The sequence below is a fragment of the Periplaneta americana genome, chromosome 2 (assembly GCF_040183065.1).
Source record: "Periplaneta americana isolate PAMFEO1 chromosome 2, P.americana_PAMFEO1_priV1, whole genome shotgun sequence".
Lineage (NCBI taxonomy): Eukaryota > Metazoa > Arthropoda > Insecta > Blattodea > Blattidae > Periplaneta > Periplaneta americana.
In genome coordinates this window covers 1,316,941-1,326,475 of record NC_091118.1, presented here as the reverse complement: position 1 = coordinate 1,326,475, position 9,535 = coordinate 1,316,941, and the positions used below count along the sequence as shown (strand labels likewise).

Here is a 9,535-nt window from a genome sequence, read left to right as displayed (position 1 = left end):
CGCTGTTCCTAATTTATGATTATTGTAATAAACTACATCGGCATTCACAAGAATATTAACGCTTGAAGTGAAGGAAAAACAGCAACTGATTATTATCTACTTGCAGACTGCACTGCGCCACTGCATTTCTGCTGATACTGGTGATTGGTGATGGTGAAACGAGTAAATCCCCTTACATTGGCTTGGTCATGTGACATTGTGCAATATACTTCGCATAGATACTTTGTTTCACGCCGTTAATCTGGTGGTGAAATAAGACTAGACGTACACTGTATCAGTTTTTTTTTTTTTTTTTCACGGAGAGGAAGACTATTACTACACCTTATTATTAATTTTCCTCAAATTCAAATAATAAAAGCCCAAAAATAGCCCCGAAAATTTTTGAGTACCCAATTGGCTACTTGTAGCCCAATCTGGCAACCCTGCTGGGAACCACTGCACAATTTATTTTTTGGACGAGGGGAAATTAATGTAAGCAATGTGGGATTTATTAATACAGTGTTGACAACACTGTTCGGGTGGCTGACTGAATCGTTGTCTAAAATAAACAGAAATTAGCAGCTGTATGAAAATGCGAAATGGTGAATATCAAACACAGCAATATATTAGTAATGTTTGTAGTTTTATGAAGTGTAGTAGCTGTCCTATGGTGTGTAGAGTAGAGGTTCCATATACGCATGTTTTATCTGTTCATCAATGTTAAAATTCGTTACTTCATCTTAAATTTATGCTGTGTTAGTACATCACAGCTTACTGGATACTCAAAAAATCGTAAGTTGCAATGCGAACATACAACATAACCTCAACTTCTCGAAATGCAGTCGGGCTGCAGACTAGCCGATGGAAAGAAAGAATAATTTAACATCATGCATAGGACGTGCTGCTTCTTACTGTAGATCAAACTATAACACACTGACTGACGGTTATGTAACAGTCTTTCTTGGGTTTTCTATAGCACGCGACACTGAAAGTTTTTTTGACGAAGAAAGTGGAATAATTGTCTTAATTTTCACAAGAAAGGTAGTTTGGAATGTAAAGAATTCATATAGAATGTCAGTTGCCTTGAAAACATGCTGTAAAATGAGTAAAAATTTGAAAGAATTCATTTTTGTAGGTAACCTAAAAGTGATTAGGCCTATTTAATGAGAGGTAGAACAATTCAAACTGAACGCGAAACGCACATTTGACTTCAATTTATTATATACAAGGCATATCAAAAGCCTACACTAACCTAACCTAACAGATTCGAATACGCAAGGCATACTAAAAGCCTAAAATAACCTAATCTAACCTAACCTGTCTGTTTCCGCACAGTAGAACTTAGAAAAATGCAAGTTAGAAGTTTGTGTCGCGTGCTATAGAAAAGCAATTTTCTTATCAAAAAGATTCTCACAGAAGACGACAATGGTTCCATTCCATTCACAGGGACAATTTTCAGCCTAGTAATACTCCCCCGTACGCATGAATCATTTTTCTAAACAACGTATTGTACGAGAAGACAGAGCAGTTCGAAGTGACGACGGCATTCTTGTAGTGCCTGGGGAAATACCTCAGCTCATAGACAATGCAGTCCCTTCAAAGTTTTCACATCACCCGTCATATTTGTCCTCTAATGTAAAGAAAAACGTAAAGGATCAGAAAAAGAACTACAATACCAGCAGCAGGTAGGTCCATGAAACGAAGCTAGCTATTTTGAAAAATCTATTAAAGATAAACCGTCATTCTCCAGAAAAGCTACACTCAAGAAGGCACAATTTTATTTTATTTAAATGCTAAAATCGTTTGATATCATCAGGACTATACTCTAATGCACTGATGTAGTCCTCTCCTCCCACTTGTTACAAATACAGAGACTCTAGAGGTTCAGGACGAAATACTAGCGAGACTGACCATTTTCCTAGGAATTCGTCTTGGACCTCTTGCATATTATGTTGGCAATTAATAACAAGCTGGAGGGGGGGGGGCTACACAGAGCATTAAAATATACTGGTAATTTAAGTATAAAAGGGTTTTTATGTTGAAAGTATTTGTGGCCCCTGCAAACTAAAAAAAAACCAAGTGTTTATCACTATATAGCCCTACATCTCATAAAAGGCAGTGAAACAAAGGAAAATTGTACTTCCTTGCGTGTGGCTTTTCTGGAATACAACAGGCTATCACCAGTACATTAGGAACAAAATGAACATTGCAGACTTTCACATAAAACAGATAACAGTGTGTACTGAATTGTACCCCACGAATACATTCACTGCTCTCACTTCTTTACAGAAGTGTGCGCTGCATTCCCGTATTTTTTTTTTTTTCGTAAGGGGAGTGATGGGTAAAATTTCCATTTCGTACAATTCTTAAGTAGGGACTTCATTTTCTGTATACTTAATTCCTTGCTGTAAATATTCTTGTTCTTACATATGTTTGTTTCATTATGACAAAATGAATAGTTTTTTGAGTAATGCAAATTTAAAAAAAAGTATATTATCAAAATCTCCTCTTACAGAATTTAAGTTTCATCCACGATTATTTTTTTACATCATCTCTGATATGGTTATAAAAGAACTAAGTTTAACCCATTAATACGATGAAAGAGTAATGGAACAGAGAAAAATTCTCTCCGGCGCCGGGATTTGAACCTGAGTTTTCAGCTCTACGTGCTGACGCTTTATCCACTAAGCCACACCGGATTCCACCCTGGCGTCGGAAGAATGTCTCAGTTTTAAGTTCCAACTCTTGGGTTCCCTCTATTGGCAGCCCTCTGCACTACATCATAGATATCTATGAACCTAGGACTTCGGTACATTATAATAATATTAACCCATTAATGCCCATGGCAGGTTTTCCTACCAACCAAGTTTTAAATTTTTAACAATGTATAAATAAATTATTTTGTATGACTTGAGGCTTGGAAGCTAATCTCCAACTCACCTGGCTGAGAACCTGAGAAGAGTTATTCTATAAATTATTTTGTTATGAATATTGCAACAATGGATTCTAAGATATACTCCGCATGGTATTCTCGAATTTTAACAACATTAGTTAATTAACTGCATCGGTACATTGGTTCGAAGTCACAGTTCAACTTCTCTTCAAAAGATGGCTTGCAACGAGGGAGAAAGTGTGTAAGTAGTACACATTTTTAAAGTAACAAGTGACACCTGATTATGAAAATACATAGTCAGTAAACCATACTACTTGAATAGTTTGTGACTGACATCATTTCATAATTAATAACGTACTATACTGTAGCCTAAACTTTGATGGCAGGTTTTCCTACCACTGGGATATAACTTAGTCATTTATATTCTACCTATACTGATTTGAATATTTTTGCAGTTCACTGCTGTACACAGTCAATGAAATGTGTTATATGATGCAAATACAGAGTAATGAGAGTCACAGACGGCTGAATGTTACAATTTTTCCTCCACGGGAGCAACCTGAGGCCGAAACAAATGAGGATTCTGTCATTTCCCTTGGTGTATGCTGCAGAGTGACGCCCAGTTTGATTCTGATTCTGATAACGAAAGTAATGCGCCACCACCACCAAAGCCGAGCTCATAGACTTGATCTTGGACCAAAGTAGGATCTACTGTATTCAGAAAATCTATCTACTGATTCTACTGACTCTACAACAAAAGATATTTAAGTTTTTCTTGGCATTCTTTTCATTTCTGGCTATAATAAACTTCCACACAGACGACTTTATTGGAGTAGAATACCAGATTTACATAGCGTTTTGATTTCTGATTCAATGAAGTGGAATACTTTTGACGATATGAGACGACTGCATTTTGCTGATAATATGGCAATTTCAAATGATCACTACGTTAGACCAATTCTCGATATACTAAATAAGTCATTCAGTCTGTGACATTCCAGAACACCTGAATATTGATGAAACAATTGTCCCGTATTATGACAGACATGGAACCAAACATTTCATTTGAGGGAAACCAATAAGGTTTGGCTTCAAGCTCTGGTCTCTCTGTACTGCAGATGGCTATATTCTGCATGCGGAGCATGTGACCATAGTACGAACCTACGAACTTCAGGGAAAGGACAGGGGTTTGATGTTGTTTTTGGACTTCTAAAGAAGACTGATATCCAAAAGGGCAGTCATGTATTTTTCATAACTATTTCATGTCCATTGATCTTATGCATGACCTAGCTGCTGAGGGCATTGGAGTAACAGGAACAATTCGCAACAGGGTGCATAAGGCTCCTCCTGCAAATAAATTAAAAATTCCGAAGGAAAAGAGAGGAGCTATGGAGACTGTTGTTGCAGATGATGTAATTTTAGTGCAATGGAATGACAATAGTGTAGTTACAATCGCCAGCAATGTTGGTATTAGCGACTTGAATTTGAAAAGCTAAATGCTGGAGTTCCAAGACAAAGAGGACGATTCAAATAAGCCAATAACATTCAGTTGCACTGTATAGTAGATATATAGGTGATGTGCATTCCAATTATCAATATGTAGCAACCTACAGTAACGGTGTGGACACTGTCTGCATGGGGTCTAAATGCGTGGGGGCTTTATCGCACCCTGGACATCACTACTAACTTTCTAACAGCAATGCAATCAGCAACTCCTATTCCAGTACGGGAAACCTAGAAATTCTCTTTGCTCAGCACTTCAAATTCGAGAAGTACCTCATGATAATGTTCGTTTCGACAGGATTGATCACTGGATCATCCATAGTGAACATTCTAATGCACGATGCAAGCAGTGTGGACGTCGTACAACATTCGTATGTGAAAAATGTAGTGTACCGCTGCATCCAGAATGCCAGAAAATCTATCACACTGAAAACTGAGCAGCACATTGTAAAATGTATTGTTTTTAAATATATTTTTCCTATATAAACAATTATTTCAACATCTTTAGCCTTTGTGGGATGTATAAATTATGTGAAAGAAGTGAAAAGTTCATAACATGTATGATTTTCCAACATATTTCGAGGTTTTGAATATGATAACTTAATAAGTATATTTTTTATGTCTTTATTTCCCAGCGGCAGGATTTCCTGTGGTAGATAGTAGAATATGAATATGTTCTAAAAACCACAAAAAATATTCTGGGCATTAATGGGTTAAGTATCAACAACTTTAAATTTACATTTATATATGGAGAGTTTTTAATATGCATCTTCAAATTGTAAATTTTTACTTTCCATGTTTTACTTTAATTTCGGAAGTATTTAGTTTATCAAAAAGTGATACTGTGTTTCTTTTTAATGGGGTACATCCACCTTTGGGGGTATAAAAATTTCATTTTTCAAATTATTTTTTTCTATATTCTATAGACTTTCCTCTTCATTTCAGTGAAAAAATTGTGTAAATATCTTGTATAGACCAAAAATGTGTCTGCATGTCACTTCAGTGTGCCCCTTAAATGTCCTCCACCCAGCCCACTTCTTCTAACTTTAATGACATTCAAATTATATTCAACCAATTTGAAAATGCCGTTCCAAAGGTGATTACCGCTGACTTACTACACTCTCTGCTTCACAGGAAGTGCAGACATGTTGTTTGCAGGATGTTTACATGTTAGAAGAGGGAAAGTTTGTGAATCACTGTGTTTTGTTGTGTGCTCTCTTGTTCTTGTTTTTGCATGTTTTTTTCCCAGAATATCTAAACATGGGTAAGCGAAAAACATCTTACAAACCAGTGAGAAGTAAATTGAAAGGAAATCAACATCAAAATAAAAGAAAATGTGATATAAATGTACCAAACCTTGAAAGTGCATCTGCAAGAAAAATAGTAACTGGACTAAATGCAGAGGATGCTAATGTAAATAATACTGGTGATAGTGTAAATTTAATCTTTGATGTAAATATTATGTTCAAAGAAATAGAAAAGTGTCTTCGATGTAAATGTGGCAGCAATATTGAAATGAGTGTAAATAGAATAGTAGGATTGGGTTGTAGTGTTAGCATAGTATGTAAAAAGTGTTTAGATATAGGATCATTTGAAAATTGTAGGATATTAGGTAAGAATAATAACGTTTATTCAATGAACAGACAAGCTGTGTATGCAACTAGGTGCATAGGCCAAGGATTAGTAGGCTTGAAAGTGTTTTGTGGTCTTATGAACTTGCCACCACCTGTTGTGCACAACACATATGACATGATAAATAATAGGATTTTAACTGCAACTTCAGAGGTGGCTATGGACTCTAAAATAGCTGCAGCTGAAGAAGAAGCAAGTCTCTCTAATAGCAGAGACATATCAGTCAGTTGTGATGGAACCTGGCTAATAAGGGGCCACACATCACAGCATGGAGTATGTAGTGTTATCAGTGCTAAATGTGGTAAAGTTATCGATACATATGCTCTCTCGCAGTCATGCAAAGGTTGTCAACTAGAGATGGGAACGATATATCGGTTTTTACGAAATACCGATAATTTCGTTTCGATATATCGATATCGAAAATTTGATTCAACATATCGTATAATATATCGGTTTTCTCATAAATTTATCGGTTTTTTATTTTTGTTTTTGTGGAATTATTATGAACAATAAAATCCACACTAGTTAACTCCGATAATTCCCCGAGAGATGGACAGTTACATAATTGAGCAATCTTGAAATATCCAAGCCAATCAATGCCTATCTCTGATTGGCTGGTCTAGAATTCGAATTCAAACTATTTAATATTTAATATGAGATTGATAAGGGAGCTTTATCTACTACTGTTTTAGTATTAATGTTCTCCAAGGCAGGAGCAACTGCCACTCTGAAAAGGAACCATATGACTTCAAAACTTTTATTTCTATATTTTTAAATGGAAAGAGAAACAAGGATATTGTGGTTTTTATTTCAACAATAATATTACTTTTATTCACAACAATAATGGCTTTCTATTTCTGAATTTAAACACTCCCGTCAACAATGAGTATTCCACTCTGCACAGCAATACAGTATTCGTTATTGCACTCCACAGACGACAATGACAATTCACTTGGATTATTGAAAACAACAATGTACTGCTAATCTCAACTAATGTTCACAAAGCACTATGTACAAAACAAAACTGTCAGTTCTCAGTTCATAGTTCGTTTGCCTTGGCTAGTTCCTCTAGCTCATTCACTCAAGTTCACAGTATATCGAATAGAAGCATTTGAAATGTGGATATGGAGAAGTATGGAGCGTGTGAAATGGACAGACAGAATAAGAAATGAAGCTGTGTTGGAAAGAGTGGGTGAAGAAAGAATGATGCTGAAACTGATCAGGAAGAGGAAAAGGAATTGGCTGGGTCACTGGCTGAGAAGAAACTGCCTACTGAAGGATGCACTGGAAGGAATGGTGAACGGGAGAAGAGTTCGGGCAGAAGAAGATATCAGATGATAGACGACATTAAGATACATGGATCATATGAGGAGACTAAGAGGAAGGCAGAAAATAGGAAAGATTGGGGAATGCTGGGTTTGCAGTGAAAGACCTGCCTTTGGGTAGAACACCATGAATGAATGAATGTTTCAGTGTCAAATACTGATCCATATAGAGTTCACTTAACACATCCCCATTGTATCATTTAAGCTCATCTTACCTCCGCTATAATTTTGATTTAAGTTAGGAACTACATAATAATTATGGTATTGAAAATGTATTGTTTATCGTTGCAATTTTACATTCAATCTTTTGACTGTTATGATGTTGATTTCAATGCTAATAAGGAATAGGCTATTCAAATTTAAGTTTATTGTAATAAATATACACCTACAAATGTAATTGCATTAGTATCTATTAATTTGCGAAATAGCGATATATCGAATAGTTTTGATATATCGATATATTTTTTGTAAAATATATCGTTTATCGAAATTGGGTTTGCAATATATTGCAATATCAATATATTGGTAATTAAATTATTTCCTCCATCTCTATTGTCAACAGTGGAAAAACAAGACTGACACTGTGCAGTATCGTGAATGGCTTGAAAATCACGAAGCTGATTGCTGCATCAATCACAGAGGTACTTCAGGTAACGTGGAAGTGGAAGGGATGAAGAAAATTTTTTCTCGCTCCATGGATATCTACAAGGTACGGTATCTGAACTACATTGGGGATGGAGACACCAAGAGTTTCAAAGCTGTAAGTGAATTACATCCTTATGGGCCTGAAGTGGAATTACAGAAAATAGAGTGTGTTGGTCATACTCAGAAACGTATGGGGACACAACTGAGAGGAGAGAAGAATGAATGGAAGGGGAAAAAACTAAAAGACAATAAACCTCTCTCAGGAAAAAACAGACTGACAGATGCTGTCATCAATACACTTACTGCATATCATGGCAATGACATTAGAGCCAACTGTACTTCAGTGAATGACATGAGAAGGGCAATATGGGCTGTATGCTATCATAAGGCATCTACTGATGCTAACCCAATGTATAATTTCTGCCCTAAAGGTATTGATTCTTGGTGTCCCTACCAGCGTGCGGTGCATGAGGGTACAGTAAAGGACTATAGGCACAAGAAAACACTTCCGGCAGCCATCATGGAGGTAATGAAGCCTGTTTGCAAGAAGTTAGTGGCCACTGAACTCCTAAAAAAAGTGTGTTGGAGGATATACACAGGATAATAATGAATCCTTCAATTAAAAAATCTGGAAAATTTGTCCGAAAACTGGATTTGCTGGTATCAAAGTAGTTCAGATTGCTGTAAATGATGCAGTGATGACCTTTAATGAGGGCATGCAGTCCAGAACGAAAGTGCTGGAGAAGCTGGAGCTGGTACCTGGAAAATTTTGCCAGGAAGCAATCTTGAAGCAAAATGAACTTCATGTTCAATCATCAACCAAGAGGACACTGGAGAGGACAAAAGAAGCCAGGGTATGCAGAAAACGACTGAGACTTGAAGAAGAAGCCAGATATGCAGCAAAGGAGGGTCTATTCTATGCACCAGGTGCATTTTAATTCCACCACTCACCTTCGGTAAGTTTGTCACTCGTTCCCCGTAACTTGCAATTTTTCATTACCATTTCCCTCATAACTTGGAAACTATTTCAGATAATGCTATGAAATTTTAAATGCATGTCTATTGGCTGTAGATAAACAAAATGTACCAGAATCCATGTTGTAGTGTGTATAGTTTAGAAATTAAAAATAAAAAAACTTCCAAAAAAAGTTGACAATTTACGTGCATCATGAAAAAAATAATAAAAAAATATTAGTTATTTATAAATTGCAGAGACTCTGGTACATTTTCTGGATATGGATCTTAGAAACATAACAAAAAAGAAATTATGTAAAAATATTGAAAATTGTGGAAATTATTAAGGAAATGCTATCCAAGTGCACATTTTACATACGCCATTTTGAATATTTAATTAGCGGTAATGGGTCATATTTTTTAAAAACCAAATATGGTATCTTGAAGCTGAAGTAGTACAAATATACCCTGCCAATTTTTAATTTAATACTGTTTCTAGATACTGAGAAAGAAATTTCTGTTTTTTGCCTAATTTGTAATACTCAATGGTGGATCTACCCCCTTAAAACCACAGTAGTATCTACACTGAACATGCAGTAAAAGT

General features: G+C 35.9%; 1 long non-coding RNA gene across 1 annotated transcript in view; it reads left to right on the top strand.

The window, feature by feature from the left end:
• The first annotated feature begins 523 nt into the window (after window positions 1-523).
• Window positions 524-9,535, top strand: part of LOC138711754 (uncharacterized) — a 61,019-nt gene continuing 52,007 nt past the window's right edge. Inside the window, exons 1-2 of the long non-coding RNA XR_011335444.1 lie at window positions 524-1,664; window positions 7,895-8,933. This is a non-coding gene — a long non-coding RNA (uncharacterized lncRNA). The remainder of the gene's footprint in view (window positions 1,665-7,894; window positions 8,934-9,535) is intronic.